The 18622-nt window shown below is 44.1% G+C and overlaps 1 non-coding gene and 1 pseudogene across 1 annotated transcript; both read right to left on the reverse strand.

Annotated features, from left to right (window-relative positions):
* Positions 1–1220: 1220 nt before the first annotated feature.
* Positions 1221–1320, reverse strand: LOC113457785 (annotated as a pseudogene).
* A 7819-nt stretch (positions 1321–9139) lies between these two features.
* Positions 9140–9246, reverse strand: LOC113457767. Its single transcript, XR_003378264.1, has one exon. It is a non-coding gene; the product is annotated as a U6 spliceosomal RNA (small nuclear RNA).
* Between the last annotated feature and the right edge of the window lie 9376 nt (positions 9247–18622).

Here is an 18622-nt window from a genome sequence, read left to right on the forward strand (position 1 = left end):
ATCACCTTAGAGTAAGCATTACATTTTGGGAATGGAAGATGACATTGGTTTCTGTATTCAGCCTGGAGATGGGTCAGAGGAGAGTCACTCATTCCTACGGACTTGAAGAAACCTCACCAAGGAGGCTGAGTGTTCAGCGTTAAGATGGTTTGTAAGGCTGAGGTGAATGGCAGGAACACGGATGGGGGTGCCGACTTCTAAGAGTGTACAATGGCTATGTCTGAACAGCCCAATACTCTGAGACTATAAAGAGTCCTCTTTAGTCTGATTGCAGCTATGATCTGTCTGCTAAGACTCACTGAGACTGAGTATAGGCGAAGGCAGGAGGATTGCCGTAAGTCTGAGGCCAGCCTGAGCTACAGAGTGAGCTCCTGTCTCATCCCACGTTGTCTCTGTACCGTTGGAGCCGTTCTTATCAGAGTTTACATTATTTTTGCTTGTAAGCTATTATGATCATGGTAGTTCCTCCCACCGACAATTATCTCCAGCTCACGAATGCTAGTCCTCATTGACGTCCCTATTCACCTGTGTGCTCTCTCTGCCCTGCTACATTATCTGATTGTGATAATCGTGACTTAAAATTCAATTTGTAGCTCTTGGCCTTCTCACATTTGTAAATTGCTTACATTTTATTAGTTCTTTGAGAATTTCACACATACACACAAGGTATTTTAATCGTATTTCCCCCACTCCTCCTCTAACTGTCCACCCTACCTTTATTTTCTTCCTTTTTTTTTTCAGACCAGGTTGGCCTCTAACTCACAGAGATCCGCCTGCCTCTGCCTCCTGAGTGCCAGGATTAAAGGCCTGCAAACCCCTCCCCCCTAAATCCTAAAATAGACTTAAAACTGGATTACTAAAAAGGTTTCCAGTCTTTTGTTTGATTTATAATTCTACTCATTGAAAACAGTAGTTTGCTGGGCAGGTTGCATCCTGCTGAGACAGAGGCTGCCTGCTGTACTGTTACATAGCTTCTCTCCCTCCAGAACCCTGACACTGCTCTGTTTTCTGCTCTCTGCATTTCCCCGAAATTCTTCTCTTGGAAACAATTTGGAAGAATTATTATTATTGTTGTTGTTGTTAGTTTTTTTTTAAAAGACTTTGTTTGTTTGTTTGCTTTGTTTTCTCTGCATTCCCCTGGCTGTCCTGGACCTCACTCTGTAGACCAGGCTGGCCTGCCTCTGCCTCCCAAGTGGTGGGACTAAAGGCGTGTTCCACCACTGCGCATCTTAATGTTCATGAATTTGCGTGTCATCCTTGCACAGGGCCGTGCTAATCTCTGGATCATTCCAATTTTAGTATACATACTGCCGAAGCAATCACGAGAATTATTTTTACAACATGACTCGGTTTCTGTGATTGTCTTTGCTTTGTGTTTTGTTTTTGTGGTATTTTGCTTTGTTTTGAGACAGTTTCATATTGTATCCCTAATAGCCTGGAACTCTCTATATACACCACGCTGGCCTTGAACTCACAGAGTTCACCGGAGTATCTGCCTCCCCAGTGCTGGGATTATAGGTGCTCACAATGCCAGGCAACCATCTTACTTTTTGAGACAGTTGTCTCACTAAACCTTTTCTGCTGGACTGACTGGATTCACCTATCCCTGTCTCCCCCATACTGGGATTATAGGTGTACACCATCACATCTGGCTTTTACGAGGGTGCTGGGAAGCTGAACAGGGGCCCCCACACTTGGGTAACCAGCACTTTACTGGCTGAGCTATCTCCCCAGCCAGAAGCTACTTTCTAAAATTAGATTTAAAATTTTTATTTTATGCATGTAGGTGTTTTGTATAGGTGTTTTGACAGTGCACGGCATTTATGCCTGGTGCCCACAGAGGCCAGAAGAAGGCATGGGATGCCCTAGGACTGGAGTTAGAGATGGTGGTGAGCTGCCAGGTGGGTGCTGGGAATCAGATCTGGGTCCTCTGGCCGGCCTGTGCTCTTAGCCACTCAGCCATCTCTCCAACTCCACAGAAACTACTGCTTGTGAGTTTTGTTTAAGAGATAGGAAAGGAGACAAGAACAACAGACAATAAAGGAATGTGAGTAAGACAGTCACAATAAGCCAAAAGAATGAAAGGAGGATGAGACACTAGGTGACAGCGTAGGGACACAGCTGCTGTGTCCTCAGTGGACCAAGCGTATTTATGCTTAGGAGACCGGCAAAGAAATGATAAGCCTCTTTAGCAGACCTGGGTGCAAAACAAAGGGTCAGAGAGCTGGCTCAGCAACCAAGAGCACTTGGTGCTCTTGCAAAGGACCCAGACTTGGTTCTCAGCACCCATGTGAGAATTCACAGCCAACTCCAGATCCTGGACTCAGATTCCCTCCTCTGGTATCCACGGGTACGGTATACAGATGATGCACACACATGCATGCAGGCAAACACTCACAAACATGAAATAAAAAGAAATCTTTTTTTTTAAATGCAAAACTTAAAAAGCTGACCGAAATGCTGTCTGTAGTGTGTCTGTCAGAGCAGCTTTGAGTTGTGCCACAGCTTTAGGATTAGGGATGAAAAGAAAACGTTAGATATTTCTTCAAAAGAATGCTCAAATAACATCCGGGCCAGTGGAGGTAGCATGTCTGTAACCCCAGCACTTGGAAGGCTACGGTAGGAGAGTTGCCTCAAGTTTAAGGCCAGCCTGGGCTACATAAGTACCAGGCCAGTCTGGGTTACACAGTTAGACACTGTCTAAAACAAGACAAAAACAAAACACAGCGTCTTTGACCCCCTTGGTAGGAGACAGTCTCATGAACCTGTAGGCTTCTGAACTCTTCAGTGAGCTACCAAATCAGAAATGCTAGACGTGAAATCCAGAGATCTGAATTTTATATGACAATCCCTTCGACCCTCCATTAAGTAACTCTTCTGTCCTAGGCCTGACCCTCCTGCGGCATAACTGTTACCTTGCCCACATTTTTCCCTGCACGTCTTCCTGGTGCTCCAGCTCTGCTTCCGCTCTTGGCCTCTGATGCCAACGCAAATAGGGAGGCCTCAGGTTACCAGGACAACCAAAGCACAGGAAACCATAAAGGTTCAGCACCCCCACAGACATCATGGCCAGTGACTGTGCTGCTTGCTTTTTTCTTAAGGACCAAGTCATACATCTTACACCCTGTGTCCCAAAGTCCTGATGTTAGAAGGTAGCCCAGCCCACACCACACCCTCACTTTCCTGAGGTGGTGGGATTTAATGGGTCTGGGGAGGGACAGTGAATGAAGCTTTTGTTCCAACACTGCTGTTTCATATCGCCTTGATAGAAGTCAGATTTTATAGTGAGAATTGTATTTTCCTGAAGTCTGGTTAGATCACAAGCTTGGATGGCAGGATTCCTATTACATGGAGCCTCTAGTCTTGAATGGTTTTTTGATACCCTCTCCCCCACTAGATGCCTTCATAGTTTGCTTTGAACCAAAAGGTTTAGCCCTCTACTTTTGATACACTGACAGCAGCTAATGTTTAGCCTGGAACAAATAGTTGCCAAATAATAAAATGTGGGTTCTACTTACATGTCATTATCAGAGCTAGTCAAGAGCACTCATCCTTTAAAGTCAGGAGTAAAAGAAAATGAGAATCTACTTGTACTTAAAAATGTTGAATTGAAGCCGGGCTTGGTAGCTCGTGTATGTAATCCCAGCACTAAGGAAGTTGAGGCAGAAGGATCACTGTGCATTCAAAATCAGCCTGGACTAGATAGTGAGATCCAGAACAGCCTGGACTAGAGTAAGACGTGTGTGTGTGTGTGTGTGTGTGTGTGTGTGTGTGTGTGTGTGTGTGTGTGTGTTGGGGGCCGGATGTGAAATGTGAAAGATCTGAAATTAGGAAACACAAGGGTCGTCTTTGTGGACTATTCCTGGCAAGAAGTAACAAGGAAGACGAGATAGTCAGGCAGACTTGATAGCTCTCTTCCTGTGAAGATGTCCAGGATGGATTGGACTCCCTTGCTTTAGCTCCAGAAAGTAGAACAAGAACATTTAAAAAAAAATCACTACAGGCCAGGCGGTGGTGGCACACGTCTTTAATCCCAGTACAGGCAGAGACAGGAGGATCTCTGTGAGTTCAAGGCCAGCCTGGTCTACAAAGCAAGTTCTAGGCCAGCCAGAGCTACACAGAGAAACCCCCGTCTTGAAAAAACAAAACAAAAGAAAAGAAAACAGTCACCATTAGCACAGGTGCAGACGTTTGGGTGTTAAATTGTTACAAGAAGAGTGAGGCAAATTTAACAGAACTCAGTTCGTCTGTTCTATGACTTCATGTCAACTATTCAAATTTATTTTTATTTATTTTATGAGAGAGGCTCTCTCACCATGTAGTCTTGGCTCACCCAGAACCCACTCTGTAGACCAGGTTGGCCTCAAACTCAGAGATCTGCCTGCCTCTGCCTCTGCTGGGATTTTAGGCGTGCGCCTCCGTACCTGGCTTCCGTTCAACATTTTCAGGCATTTAAGAGCAAGCAGCACTCAAACAATTTTTTTTCTAGGTATCTCTGCTAACTTCATACCTTGGGCCATTGGATAATAGAGCTCGCAAGGACTTGGGAGGTTTCGGAAGCTTTTTCTCCTGGCCTCCTGGGGTTCAAGAGTGTCTGGGAAGCATCAGTGGGACAGAGCTCTAGGGCCTTTATCCTGCTCTAACTAGAACAATCTTGCTTTTATTTTATTTTTTATTGTGAATTTATATTCATGCTGTCTGGGTGTGGGAGCCATGGTGAATATATGGAGGGCAGAGGACAACTGTGTATAGCCAGTTTTCCCCTTCTGCCCCATGTGCGTCCTGGGGATTAAACGTGGGTAACCAAGCTTGTGTCTTGCTGATTCTATTTCTTTCACACATTAGATTTCCTGCAAGACTTTTTTTCCCAGAAAATAAAGGGGAGGGCTGTTAAAATACAAGTCAAAGTCTCCGATATGGTCATATAATTTTATTGACGAAGAAACTGAGATAATGGAACAGGGAAATTCTATCTCAAAGGCCACACAGCCAATAAATTTTACAAGTCACCTCCAAAGCTCACCATTATTTTTTTCTTGGTAGTGCTGAGGATTGTGGGGATTGTGTGTGTGACCACTAATCAAGTGCTCTGCCACGAAACGGTGTCCCCGAGTTCTCAGTCCTTCTAATTAGAGATTGTCCTTTTCATTTTCATCTTACCTTATGGTTCACCGAAATGTTTTGGCCACCACTTCTAATCTAGAACAGCATTTCTTCTGATCTATTATCTATTGACTGAAACAGGGTCCCGCTGTGTATTAACTAGCACCCCGTCCCCTTGCCGTCCAGTCTCCCTCTTGCTCTGTATCGCTCACCCCACGGCTATCTTTGTGTACGCCATCTGGTGTTTCGAAGCAGTTTACTATCTAGCCACTTTGGGTGGTTGGCCTCCCCACCCTGCTGTCTCTGCCGCCTCCCAGTGCTTGGATTTCAGGTTCTTACTCCCTGCTATTTTTGTAGCTCTTGAAACATTGCCAGGCCTGAGATGTCTCTGCTTGACAGCCTCCCCCACGTGTGTGCCATGCACTGGGTCCCCGTCACGCACACGTGCAATGAATATTAATAGAGATGATGGTGAAGTTTGGCAGAAAGAGCCATCTGTCTGTAGTGAGGCAGGACAGAAAGGGAAATTGTTGGGACAGGAAAAAGGAAGTGAGACTCTCTGGAGTCTCGTTCAAGCCTCTTCTTAGCTGGAAAGAATTCTAGAACAATTAACACCTGATGTAAAGGCGGCAAACATAGAAATAATATTTAGGTATGAAGACGACGTTTTAAACTTTTGAAAGTTACATTAGTTTATTGAGTGTGTGTGAGGGTGTGTTTGTGTGTTGTTTGTTACGTGCACAGGTGAGCTTATGTGCACTGGCACGCCACAGCACACGCGTGAAGGCCAGAGGACTTGCACGAGTCAGGTCTCTTCTTCCACCATGTGGGTTCCAGGATCAAACTCAGGTTGTTCGACGTAGAGGCAAGTGCCTTTACCCATACGCCATCTTACCAGGCGAAACATTTAATTCTAAAACAGAACCAGGCTTAAGGTCAAGAGAGAGGAAAGGGGTGGGCTGGGCTACTCTACTACTAGCTATTCCCGAAATTCCTTTCTGCACTGAAGCCACACATCCCAGTCTGACCTGAGTCCAGGTCCCTAAGTATCTAGAGGAACTCCTTAGGCTGCTGAAGGAGGCAGTGGGGAGTCGTGTCTCCTGACTGTCCCCTTAAACACTGACATATAAGAATTCGGAGTGACAACTCAGTGTATTTTGGATCACTTAGTAATGTATTCTGATCATTGTTTCCTCTCCTATTTAGCATTCTTTAGCATGCTCCTTGTCTGTGGAGTGTGAGCGCAATCCATCCTAGCTGAATCATTAACACGCTGTATAGTAGTGACATTAACTAGGGATTTCAGGCCTCATGCGTGCTAGGCTAGTGCTTTACCACTGACTCACCCTTCCTTCCTTCCTTCCTTCCTTCCTTCCTTCCTTCCTTCCTTCCTTCCTTCCTTCCTTTTTTTTTTTTTTTTTTGTGTGTGTTTTTTCAAGACAGGTTTTCTCTGTGTAGTTTTGGAACCTGTCCTGGAATTCATTTTGTAGACCAGGCTGGCCTCAGACTTACAGAGATCCACTTGCCTCTGCCTCCCAAGTGCTGGGATTAAAGATGTATGCCACCACCACTTGGCTACCAGTGATTCTATTCCCCAACCCCCATATATGCAATGTGCAATTTTTCTTCAGATTTGATAAGAAGATAGAAAATGTGCCAGATTTGATGGCACACACCTATAATCCTAGAACTCCAAAGACAGGGACAGCATGACCTAAGTACAGAGGCCAGCTAGGGCCACATAGCAAAGCCCTGTCTCAGCCCAAACAAGTAAATATCATGGCTCATAAAAAGCCACGTAATGATATGGATAATATAATGCTACTTATATCAAACATGGTGTGATTTTTAAAAACCAGAGAGAGATATAAAATTATCTGAACAAGTACTCATCAAACTGAACACAGACATTAGTTCTGATGAGAGAAAAGACAAGGACAGAGAAGGACAGGAGGATTTGAAGTATTTCTCTTATGATTAATATTGTGCGTGAGGTGGCATGTGCCTTTACGGGGGTGGGGTGTGTGCCACGGCATGCATGTGGAGTTGGCTCTCTTTTTTCACCCTTGTGTGGGTTCCAGGGATGGAACTTGCCCAGGTTAGCACAGCAAGTGTCTTTCCCCGGGGCCCTCAGGTCCTTGTTTTCCAGGACTACAAGTTGAATCCAGTGCCTTGCCCAGGACAAGCAAGCACTCCCCTGAGCTGTGTTCCCAACACTAAAATATTCACATCACTACTTTGAAACCTTCTCCTAGGGGGAGGGGAATCTAAGGAGCCAGGTTCAGAACGGACAAAAGAGGGCCTGACACCAGGGACTGCTCAGCTGCTTGCCAGGCTCTCGCCAATGCTGACCTTTGCCTTACTTCTCCTATCACCAAGGAAGCCGTAAGGCCAGCAGGTGATTTGGTTAGGTGCTACCGTTGTCTCTGGTAGCAAAGAGCGCATGTGCTGTTGCTGAGTTCCCGGCACCCATGGCTAGGAGCTATGACCAGTAGCTCACATTCGCCTGGCCCTCCAGCTCTAGGGGATCCAACGGTCACCCACAAACACATACCCACCCTCACACACACACACATAAAAAATAAGGGATGTTTTTAAAAGAACGAAATAAAGTAAAAACCGAAAGAAGAACCTAGGGATTCCCCAGGTTCCTGTTTGGGGGCAGAGAGAAGAATTGGATTCTTCCAACAAGGGCAGTACATAGAGAGGGGAGAATACTGATGGAAAGGACATCAGAGAAAGGTGGCGTGTCTGTTGTGACCAGGAATGACAGATGTCCAGTGCACTGAAACCCACCAGCCCCCCCTTCTTATCTACACGCCTTGATCCTAGTCCTTTTCTATTTTGGTTTTTGGTTTTTCGAGACAGGGTTTCTCTGTAGCTTTGGAGCCTGTCCTGGAACTCACTCTGTAGACCTGGCTGGCCTCAAACTCACAGAGATCCACCTGTCTCTGCCTCCCGAGTGCTGGGATTAAAAGTGTGCATCACCATCACTCGGTGTCCTTTCTGTTTAAACTTTTGTCTAGCCAAAGCCCCTCTGGTGTGGTTTGAACACATGCTGAGGGGTGAGAGCCATGAGGTAAGGGACCAGAATGGAGAAACGTGAGAGGGAGCAGGTAGGGCAGTCAGTGGGCTTGATTTTTTTTCTTCTTCCTGTGTCTTTTTGGTGATTTACAGTCAAAGTTGGCTAAGTTACCAAGAGAGCCCACATTCATCTAGCTGTCCTAACAACCTGCAGGTCCAATGGGAAACCACGCTTCCCTTTGTCATAGTGATGGTGCCGGAGTCACGTCTGTCCATCTCCCACCCCAGCATCTACCTGATGTTCTCTTGGAAGGTTCAGGAGCCAATCAGATGATGTCGTCAACCTGTTCTGCTTTGCCATAATGGAGAGTGTTTACTTTGGGAGCAGCAACCTTCTGCTGACGTCTTATTATGTGTAATTTTTATTGAAGCTTGGGAAGGTCTTTAAAGAACAGATATGACAGCTTAAGTCTGTGCTCCCAGCACTCTGGAAGCTGAACCATGAGGATCTGCATTCAGAGCAAGCCCGGGCTATGTAGCCTGAACTATAGAGTGAAATTCTGTCTCAAGTAAATAAGTAAGTAAGTAAGTAAGTAAGTAAGTAAGTAAGTAAGTAAGTAAGTAAGTAAGTAGGGTTAATTCATGAGAGGGCATACATCTCCCCTAACCTGTCCTTTCCACTGAATGGAGAACCTCTGCTATTTCAGAAAGCCAAAAGGAACAAGGCTAATCCCATTATAATTACCTGATAAACCTTTGCCTTGGTTGCTTCGGGCCAGCTACAGTTGATAACATCAATGACTTAAAAGTAACTCCTTAACTGCTTCAGAGAACTGTATCAAAATATAATTTACACTTAGCAGATTGTAACCATCTAGTGCCCAGAAAAGAAACAAAACATCTCCGTTCCTCCTCTCTCTCTCTCTCTCTCTCTCTCTCTCTCTCTCTCTCTCTCTCTCTCTTTTTTATCGCTTCAGGCGCTTTTATTAGGTTCCACTGCAGGGCTAGGGTAAAAAATATGGAACGCTTCACGAATTTGCGTGTCATCCTTGCGCAGGGGCCATGCTAATCTTCTCTGTATCGTTCCAATTTTAGTATATGTGCTGCTGAAGCGAGCACCCTCCTCTCTCTTTTTAAGTAATCACAGAGATCACCTGGCTCTGCCTCCTGAGTGCTGGGATTAAAGACCTGCACCACCATGCCCAGTGATCTGACTTTTGTTTTGCCTGTTGTTGCCCTTCATGTAAATGGAGTCACAGAGACCTGACCTGCATTTGGCTTCTTCAATTCAGCATACTGTTTTTCATATTTATTCAAGTCTTTGTGAATATCACTAGTTTGTTTTTTTGTTCTTTCTGACAGGCAATGTTGGATTGTAAGAATATACTATTCCATAATTTCTTTACCCTCTCATATTTCTGTGGACATTTGGTTCTTTACACTTTTTAGAAACTGCTTTCGAGAAGAGTCTTTTTTTAAAAAAAAATTATTTAATTATTATGTATACAATATTCTGTCTGTGTGTCTGCCTGCAGGCCAGAAGAGGGCACCAGACCCCATTAAAGATGGTTATGAGCCACCATGTGGTTGCTGGGAATTGAACTCAGGACCTTTGGAAGAGCAGGCAATGCTCTTAACCTCTGAGCCATCTCTCCAGCCCCTGAGAAGAGTCTTTTGTGTACACATTCTTGTATGAATTGCTGGGGGTGACATTGTAAGTACCATAATACGTGATTCTTTCACCTGACAAAGAATAAACTAACCCAGCCCTTGGGAGGTAGGGCACAGAAGGACCAGGAGTTCAAGGCCAGTCTTGGCTCTTTAGCATGCTTGAAGCTAGTCTGGGCTTCACGAACCCTTACCCGTGTGTGTGTGTGTGTGTGTGTGTGTGTGTGTGTGTGTGTGTGTGTACATAATAAATAAAGTATGCTAGATCCTGTGATCTTGTAATCCCGGCACTCAGTAGACAGGGCAGGAGGAGCTCTACAAACTCAAGGTTAATCTGGTCTATATAGTAAATTCCAGGCCAGCCAGGGCTACATAGATATGGTCTCAAAAAACAGAACAAAACAAACAAAAAGAATTACTTTCTCTTTATCCATTGTGTATATCTTTTGTGACTATTATTATTTAAGAATATTTCAGACTGGATGGTGGTGGTGCATATCTTTAGCCAGAGGCAGAGGCAGGCAGATCTCTGTGAATTTGAGGCCAGCCTGGCCTACAGAGTGAGTTCCAGGACAGCCAGGGCTACACAGAGGAATCCTATCTAGAAAAAAAATGACAACAACAAAAAGCAAAAAAATTTCCTTCCAGCTGGCGCTCAGTGTTTTCTTTTTCTTCTGCCCTTCCGGTTTTTAGACAGTCTCCCGGTGGTTCAGGCTGGCTTCAGAACTCAGCATCCTCCAGCTTCAGCCTCCTGCATTTTGGGATTACAGGTGTAAGTCACCTTGCTCAGCTTTAAAAAAAAATTATTATTTTTTTAATGGTATATTTTGAAAAGCCAAAGTTCTAAAATTCTGAAGTCTAATTTATTGCTTCCTTTGACTAATTATTGAATTTATTTATTTTTTTCTTCCCCAAAGTATGACTCATCCTTAGCCCTTTTAACCCAAAAATTTTAAAAACACACTATGCTGACTTTCCTATTTATGTGTTATTTTTATTTGGTTTGCTCTGTGAGGAGGGAGGAAATAAATTTATTGCCCTTGATGCCAATCTTCCCTCACATCCTCCAGACACTCTTTTCTCTGGGGCGTCGTACTGTATAATTCTAACCCTTTGTTGTGTGGCTTTTTCTGGGGCCATGTGAACAGACATCTGTTCACCCCAGAGAGGGTACTGAAGACAGGACCAAGAAAGGATCCCACAGGGTGCAGTTTAGTAAGGCAGTGAGGTTCCTGGTGTTATTTCCGGGACACTAGGTGAGAGGTTAGTTACAGGTGTGCAGGTGACCTATAGGCGCTCACATCACAAAAGTCCCCGTAATGACTCATGAAAACTTCATCCTGTCAGCTCCTGGCACAACTCGCTGGCAACCCAACTCATCCATCCTGGGAGTCTTCTCTCCAGCAATTGTTACCATGGGCTCAGGGAGGGACCTCGTGACGCTTGGAAGTTTAGGCACTTTGTAAGCCTTGGAAGCTCCCTGGACTTTCTGAGTCTGCCCTCCAGGAGGAAATGGCTACACCACACCATTGCTATTTGGCAATCTCAAAATACCTTATCTGTGTAGCAATGATAGCATCCTGTACACACCCAACAAAGCAAGTCATTGCAGCAGGTATGTATGAGGTGACAGGGGATTCCGTGACTGTGCGTGAACTCACCTGGGAAGGAAGCCCTGGCAAAAGCGTGTAGAAATCCAAGGAGCCCTGTCAGGAAAGCCGGCACACTTCGGAGGAGGAAGAGGAATTCTGTATGAGATATCAGTTGAACTTTGGGTGGAGAGGTGACTAGGGGCATGAGCTATTGGATAAGCCATGGTAGGAAGGAAGTGACTACCAACACAGTCAAGTGTGATCTCAGTGTCACAGACAAACTGCCATCTGTATGCTAACAACTCATCAGCTAGGTCAGTGGTTCTCAGTCTGTGGGTGGCGAGCCCTTTGGGGGTGAGTGACCCTTCACAGGGGTCACCTAAGACCATCGGAAAACACAGATATTTATCTTATGATTCATAATAACAGCAAAATTGCAGTTATGAAGTAGCAGCAAATATAATTGCATGGTTGGGGGTCATCACAACAGGAGAAACTGTATTAAAGGGTCGCAGCACCAGGAAGATTGGGAACCACTCACTTGGTCATTTGTAAAAAATTTGCTGTCCCAGGTACAGTGGTGCAGATGTGTGGGTCTCGAGGTCTGTGAAATGAAGACTCAGAGACACTTTGGGAATGAACTTAGTCTTTGCGGCCGCAGGGGTCCCAGCCTCGGTGGACTTAAGGATTTTTTCTTAGTCCATGGCATTTTTATTTCCCCTTTATTTACACGTTAGCCAGTAGATTTCCATATGCTCAAAAAAAAAAAAAACCTGAATGAAGTTTCCAAAAATAAAATGCCAAGTGCAAATACCTGATTCAGGAGGAACCACGGTTTTCTGGGTTGCTCCTATCCTAGTTTTCCATAGGCTTTGTATTCATGGAAAATTCTCAGACAAGATTCACATAGGGCGACAAAAGGTATCTGTAACACAAAGGATGGAGTAGGCTAGGTTCTAACTCCAGAACTTGGCCAGGTATGGCCCGCTCTGTGGAGCCAGGGCAATAAGAAACTCTGCCACAGATCCCCCTTTCTTTTATATAAAATGTCTTTAATCTCAGAGCCTATGTAGCCTCACAGTATATCTAGCTTTTCCCATCTGGCTGCCTTACAATCTTATGTAAGGAGGCCATTTTCAAACTAGTAAGGCTACTGTTGCTAGGACATGAGCAACACCTGCTATAGTAAGAATTCTACTAAAGTAATTCATAGGGTTGAATGAAGCTATGCTATCTGCAAGACTTTCTGTAATATCCATTCCTGTCAATCAGGCAACTTTTTTTTTTTTGCAAAAGTTTCCTTCATTTCTTTGTGTAAATCATAAACCATTTGAGAAGAATCAGGGTGACCCAACAAATGCTCCTTAACCTTTATCCCAGTCATGCTTGACTTCATTAATTTAAGGGTGTAATACAATAAGAAACACTGGAATCACACTTTAATTTTATCTGCCCCTTCAAAATTTCTGATTTGCCAACACTATAACAGCTTGCCTTAACTCAGCTAATTCATTCACTGTCTCTTTACCAATCTTATTTTGTTCAGTCCAAAGTTCTCTTGAATGTTTATGCTAGTCTCTAGTGGATTCAGCAGTTTGGATATAATATATATATATATATATATAAAATGTATAGTGTTCTGCCTGAAGAGGGTACCAGATTTCATTACAGATGGTTGTGAGCCGTCATGTGGGTGCTGGGAATTGAACTCAGGACCTCTAGAAGAGCAGTGAGTGCTCTTAACCTCTGAGCCATCTCTCCAGCCCCTTTGGATTTCTTTATGAAGCGCCACTATAGCTGTCGTTGCTGTAGCTGTCAATGCTATGATCCCCATAAAGGCTGCAACAATCAGTTGACCCGTTTGACATGTCTTTTTTTTTTTTTTTTAAAAAAAAGATTTACTTATTATGTATACAACATTCCTTCCATATATGCTTGCATGCCAGGAGAGGGCACTAGATCTCATTACAGATGGCTGTGAGCCACCATGTGGTTGCTGGGAATTGAACTCAGGACCTCTGGAAGAGCAGTCAGTGCTCTTAACCTCTGAGCCATCTCTCCAGACCTTGACATGTCTTTTTAAATATTTTCTCTGTGAGTTTCTGCACCAGGATTGTTACAGGAGAGTCTTTCCATGGCCTCAACAACCTCACTGGCATCCAGATTGCCAGCCTTGCTCTAAGAATGTATGAACTTTCAACAGTCAAAGCATACTAGAGTTAACACAGGTGTGAAGGGCACAGCAGTCACAAGTGATGCTGTAATTGTTTGGGTGCCATTGTGCAGACCCCTTTAGTAGCAAGGAGGTAGTGGTACACGCGCCAGAAGAGAATGGTTCTGATTTAGTCTAAAAGACAAATTGTATTTATCATCCTTAATGTTTAATTTTCCTTTCCATGCTATAAGTGGGTGGAAGGCCCTTGCCAATTTCCACAAGTTAGTCTGAATTGAAGTCCCAAACTGCAGGCGAGGACTTGCCATTCCAACTCCACGCCATCAGATAGGTTCACTAACAGAAGCACTGATTTCCACGGTTCCATTCAAATTATGCCATTTTCCATTTTAAGTCTGAGTGAGAATATTTTTCTTGAGCAGAACCAAAACGGATCCAGTCTGTGGTGTCTCCTTGGGGACATTAATGAACACTCGAGGCGAGGCTTCTCACTCTTACACTGTTGCCAAGGCAACAATCAGAGTCCTTGTTGGTAACCCACATCTCACAGAAGGGTAGACTTATAGAAGTAGGAGCATTAGTCTCCTGCCCTTTAAAACCAGATGCACGAAACATATAAAGCTTGTTACGTTAATCTCGGGTAGCACTGACTATGGTTAGCCATACTTGAGAAGTTATATTCAGGCACTGAGTTCCATTTTCCAAGCAAATAGGAATTCCTTGTGCTCCCACAGTGTGATTGTCAATCACTCTACCCTCCTCCATTGGCTGAGAAGGACCGCTGTTGTCATGTGGACCAGGTAGCCATGAAGGTTCATTAACCACTACAGGAATATCCGTATCTCCCCAAATTACGGCTAGGATAAGAGCCGATATGTATAGTATGCTCCTGTTACCTATATAATACCACACTAAGTATAGCGAGGACCAGATCTGCAGCTTCTAGAGGTTTCTGGGTCATTCACCTCCCCTTGTCACAAACTCCAGCTGTCCCCAGGTGGGAGGCCTTTTGTTTTCCAGAGGTCTCTGCATCTGCAGCATCTGGGAGATGTCTCTTGCTCATGCCCATTTTGATCAGTTTCAATAGGATCCACAGCTTATTATCTCCTGGGGAAACATAAGCAGAGCCTTGGCCCTGACTTAACACTTCCCCTGGTTTTACACAGCTGACCAAATTCAGCAATTTTTTTCTACAATCCACTGTCTTTCCGTAGCTGCTGCCCCCGTTTCATTAACGTTTAAAAATTTAAAAATTAGAAGTTAGTAAAGCAATCTGTCTCTGGGGTCCTCATATCCCCCTTCTGTTTAACAAGCTTCTCCCTTAGAACGCAATTAGGTTTTTCCTAATCTGTACCTTTTGCAGCTGAATTCTTTGTTTACTTAATTTAAGAATCGAAATACTTAAGAGAATCTCCCCTTGTCTCTTTTTTCAGGAGAAGTTTGTAATCCCCCAACTGGGTAAATTTTTCTCACCATATTAAACATTCTTTCTAAAGTATCTGTATCAGAAGCAATGGATCATACTATCCCTATAATGATAAATGAGACTGAGGAAATGGTTTACATCCTACTTCCAGTGGCTGATTTACAAAATAGCGACACAAAGCTGGGCTATTTAACAATTTTTTTTAAAGATTTATTTATTTATTATGCATACAGTATTCTCAGTACTCTGCCTGCAGGCCAGAAGAGGGCACAGATCTCATTACAGATGGTTGTGAGCCACCATGTGGTTGCTGGGAATTGAACTCAGGACCTTTGGAAGAGCAGGCGGTGCTCTTAACCACTGAGCCATCTCTCCAGCCCCTATTTAACAATTTTTAAGGAAGTACTTTTATTGGCTTTCTTTACAGGGTAGGCATTATTATAAGTAGGCACTGGAAAGGCAATTTTTTCTGTCCTGTTCTTGTAAAGGAATCCCAGGCTGTAAAGATCCCATAGGTTGAATTATCTTTTTAATAGCTCTTAGCTCAGTAAATATTCTCCATTTTCCAGATTCTTTTTTTATTACAAATACAGGAGAAGTCTAAGGAGTAGGTGTTTCCTCAATGTGCTTAGCATCTAACTGTTCTTTCATTAGCTTTTTAAGTGCCTACAATTTTTCTTTAGTTAAGGGCATTGTTTTAACCTCATAGGCTCCATCCTTTCCTTCCTTCCTTCCTTCCTTCCTTCCTTCCTTCCTTCCTTCCTTCCTGAATTTTTAGAAAGCAACTTAGAGAGCCGAACCAAATTCTCAGTAATGATAAATAGACAAGAGCATATCCAATAATAAAGCCCCAAATCATGAACTTTGTTCTTTTAGTTCATTTACTATGAAAATGACACATTCATTTAAACATGTATGATAATCAAAAGAGAACAGCCTCTATACAATGAATGATAATATCTTTGGAAATTTAAATAGCATTGACTTAATACTTTATGCCCGACATCAATTGTTCTTAATAGAAGTGAGGCTTGTTTTAAATCCTTCTTTCTTCCATGAAGGGACAATTGATAATGAATTATTCCTACTATTAGGGAAAAATAAAAACATTCCCCACGAAGGGACCTTCAATATTGCATTATTCCCACTCTGAAGGATAAACAATAACAACAAAATTTTAACCATGTCTGGTCCTTCAAAACATTTTTTTTCTTTAAATCTCGAGACAGAATCATTTTACATTGCCTTAACTAGCCCTAAACTTGCCCTGTAGTCCAAACTGGTTTGAACTTAAGGAACGCCTGCCGTTCAACTATCTGAGTAACTGGGATTATAGACATGCAATATTGCACCCAACAACCACAAACATCTATTGAGCTAAATACAAACAGTGGTGCTTTGTATAGAAACCATGAAATTGTATTTTAAAGTACTATCTTTCTGTAAATAAGTACATGGATTTGCCCCCCCCCCCAAATCACCAGAGTTGTGTTGTTGTTGTTTTATTGTGTGTATCTGATAGAGGTCACAGGTCAGAAGAGGGCATCAGATCTCTTAGAGCTGGAGTTCCCACAGTAGTGAACGGCTCACTGTGGGTACTGGGATCTGCGCTCCATTGCAGAACATGGACTGCTTTTCATGGCTGAGCCATCTCTCCACCCCTTCCTGCCAGTTCTTCACTGGTAGAGTTTAGCTCCGCTTCTGCGACTCTAACAATACCTGAGACTATGATGTTTACAGAGAGCAGACTGCTATAGTCCAGAAACTCTATGATGTTTACAGAGAGCAGACTGCTATAGTCCAGAAACTGGGAACTCTGAGGTCAGAGGCCTGGCAAGGGCCTTGCTGCATCATCTCGGGCAGAATATCGACAGGAAGAGAGAGAAAAGAGAAGGGGAAAGGGAAGTAAAAGAGAAGGGGAGAGAGAGAGAGAGAGAGAGAGAGAGAGAGAGAGAGAGAGAGAGAGAACAGAAAAGGAACCAAGCTTATGCTTTTATCAGAACGCACCCAGCAGTTGGTGAACAGGCTTGGACTACTCATGAGAGCAGGGCCTTTTTGGCCTAATTAACTCTTAAAGGTGTCCCTCCCCTTTCCCCTTCCCTTCTGTCTCCAGACAGACAGGGACCCACTATGGAGCCCGGCTAACTTGGAACTCACTATGTAGACCAGGTTGCCCTTAAGCTCAGAGATCTGCTACCTGAGTGCTGGGTAAGGCGCGCAGAGGCCAGAAGAAGGCGTTAGATCCTCTGGAGCTGGAGTTACAGGGGGTTGTGAGCCAGCCTATGTGAATACTGGGGATGAGACTTGGGTCCTATCCAAGAGCAGTACTCTTTTTCTTTTTTAAATTTCTTTTTATTTATTCTTTATTTATTTCACATCATGCATTGCGATCCCATTCATTTCCCATCACTGCGTATCTGACCTTTGTTTGCCCTTGGGCCCCTGCCACCTCCTACAGATAAAATGGAAGCTGCGGTGTGACACAGGGAGTCACACAGTAAACCCTTTTATCCATATATCTTTACCTGCAAGTGTTCATTGCAAAGAGTCATTGGTCTGGCTCAAGGCCTCTGGTTTCTTTCTTTAGTTTTAGTTTAGTTTTCTTTATTATATATTCAGTGTTCTGTATGCATGCATGCCTACAGACTAGAAGAGGGCACCAGATCTCATAGATGGTTGTGAGCCACCATGCGGTTGCTGGGAATTGAATTCAAGTCCTCTGGAAGAGCAGCCAGTGCTCTTAGCCTCTGAGCCATCTCTCTAGCCCAAGGCCTCTGGTTTCTGCCACATTATCAACGCTGGCCCTCACTGAACTCCTCTTAATTATCCTGCTGTTGCCCTGTGATGTGGAGATCCTGCTGCTTTGGGTCTGCAGGACCAGTTCCTTCACATGCTCCAGCAGATCACAGATGGGGTGGATATTGGGGTGGCAACCCCTAACCCTGGTTCTGGGCCTGGGTAGTTGCAGGATTGGTCAGCACCTGCCCCTCCTCTTCTCCTCACCACCACCAGGGGGAGCTCTCCTTTTTTGCCCTGGTGAGTTCAACCCTTGCAGCTGTGACCAGCATTCCTGCCCTCAAGGTCGGATCTCCCAAACCTACACCTTCAGGACTGGCTCTACGGTGTTGTCCAGGCTTGGTGCAGAGGCCACTCTCCCAAAATCTGCAGTAGACAAGGGACAGGATCAACTCTCCTGTTCTTATGACCTCAGGGCCAGCTAGCTCTCCCACCTACCTCATGTGCACAGGGTGGGGGGGGGCACCCCCTGCTAGTCCACGCTGCCATATGACAGGTGCAAATGAGCAATGGGACAGCAGTCCCATACTCACAACTTCCGGGCTGGGTCACCCACACTCCACCCACAGGATTGGCTCTATTGTGCTGTCCAGGTGGGGTGCAGAACCAAGAGCAGTACTCTTAAGGCCTAGCTACTTTTCTAGTCCTAAGATTAAAAAAAAAAAGTGTTCTTTTATTCCTGTGATATTTTCAAAAGATAATTCTCAGTTTCCTTTTCCTCCCTCCCTCCCTTCTTTATTTTCTTTTTTTTTTAAATATTTATTTATTTATTTATTAGGTATACAATATTCTGTCTGTGTGTATGCCAGAAGAGGGCACCAGATCTCATTACAGATGGTT

Source organism: Microtus ochrogaster, linkage group LG5 (assembly GCF_000317375.1).
Source record: "Microtus ochrogaster isolate Prairie Vole_2 linkage group LG5, MicOch1.0, whole genome shotgun sequence".
Classification (NCBI taxonomy): Eukaryota; Metazoa; Chordata; class Mammalia; order Rodentia; family Cricetidae; genus Microtus; species Microtus ochrogaster.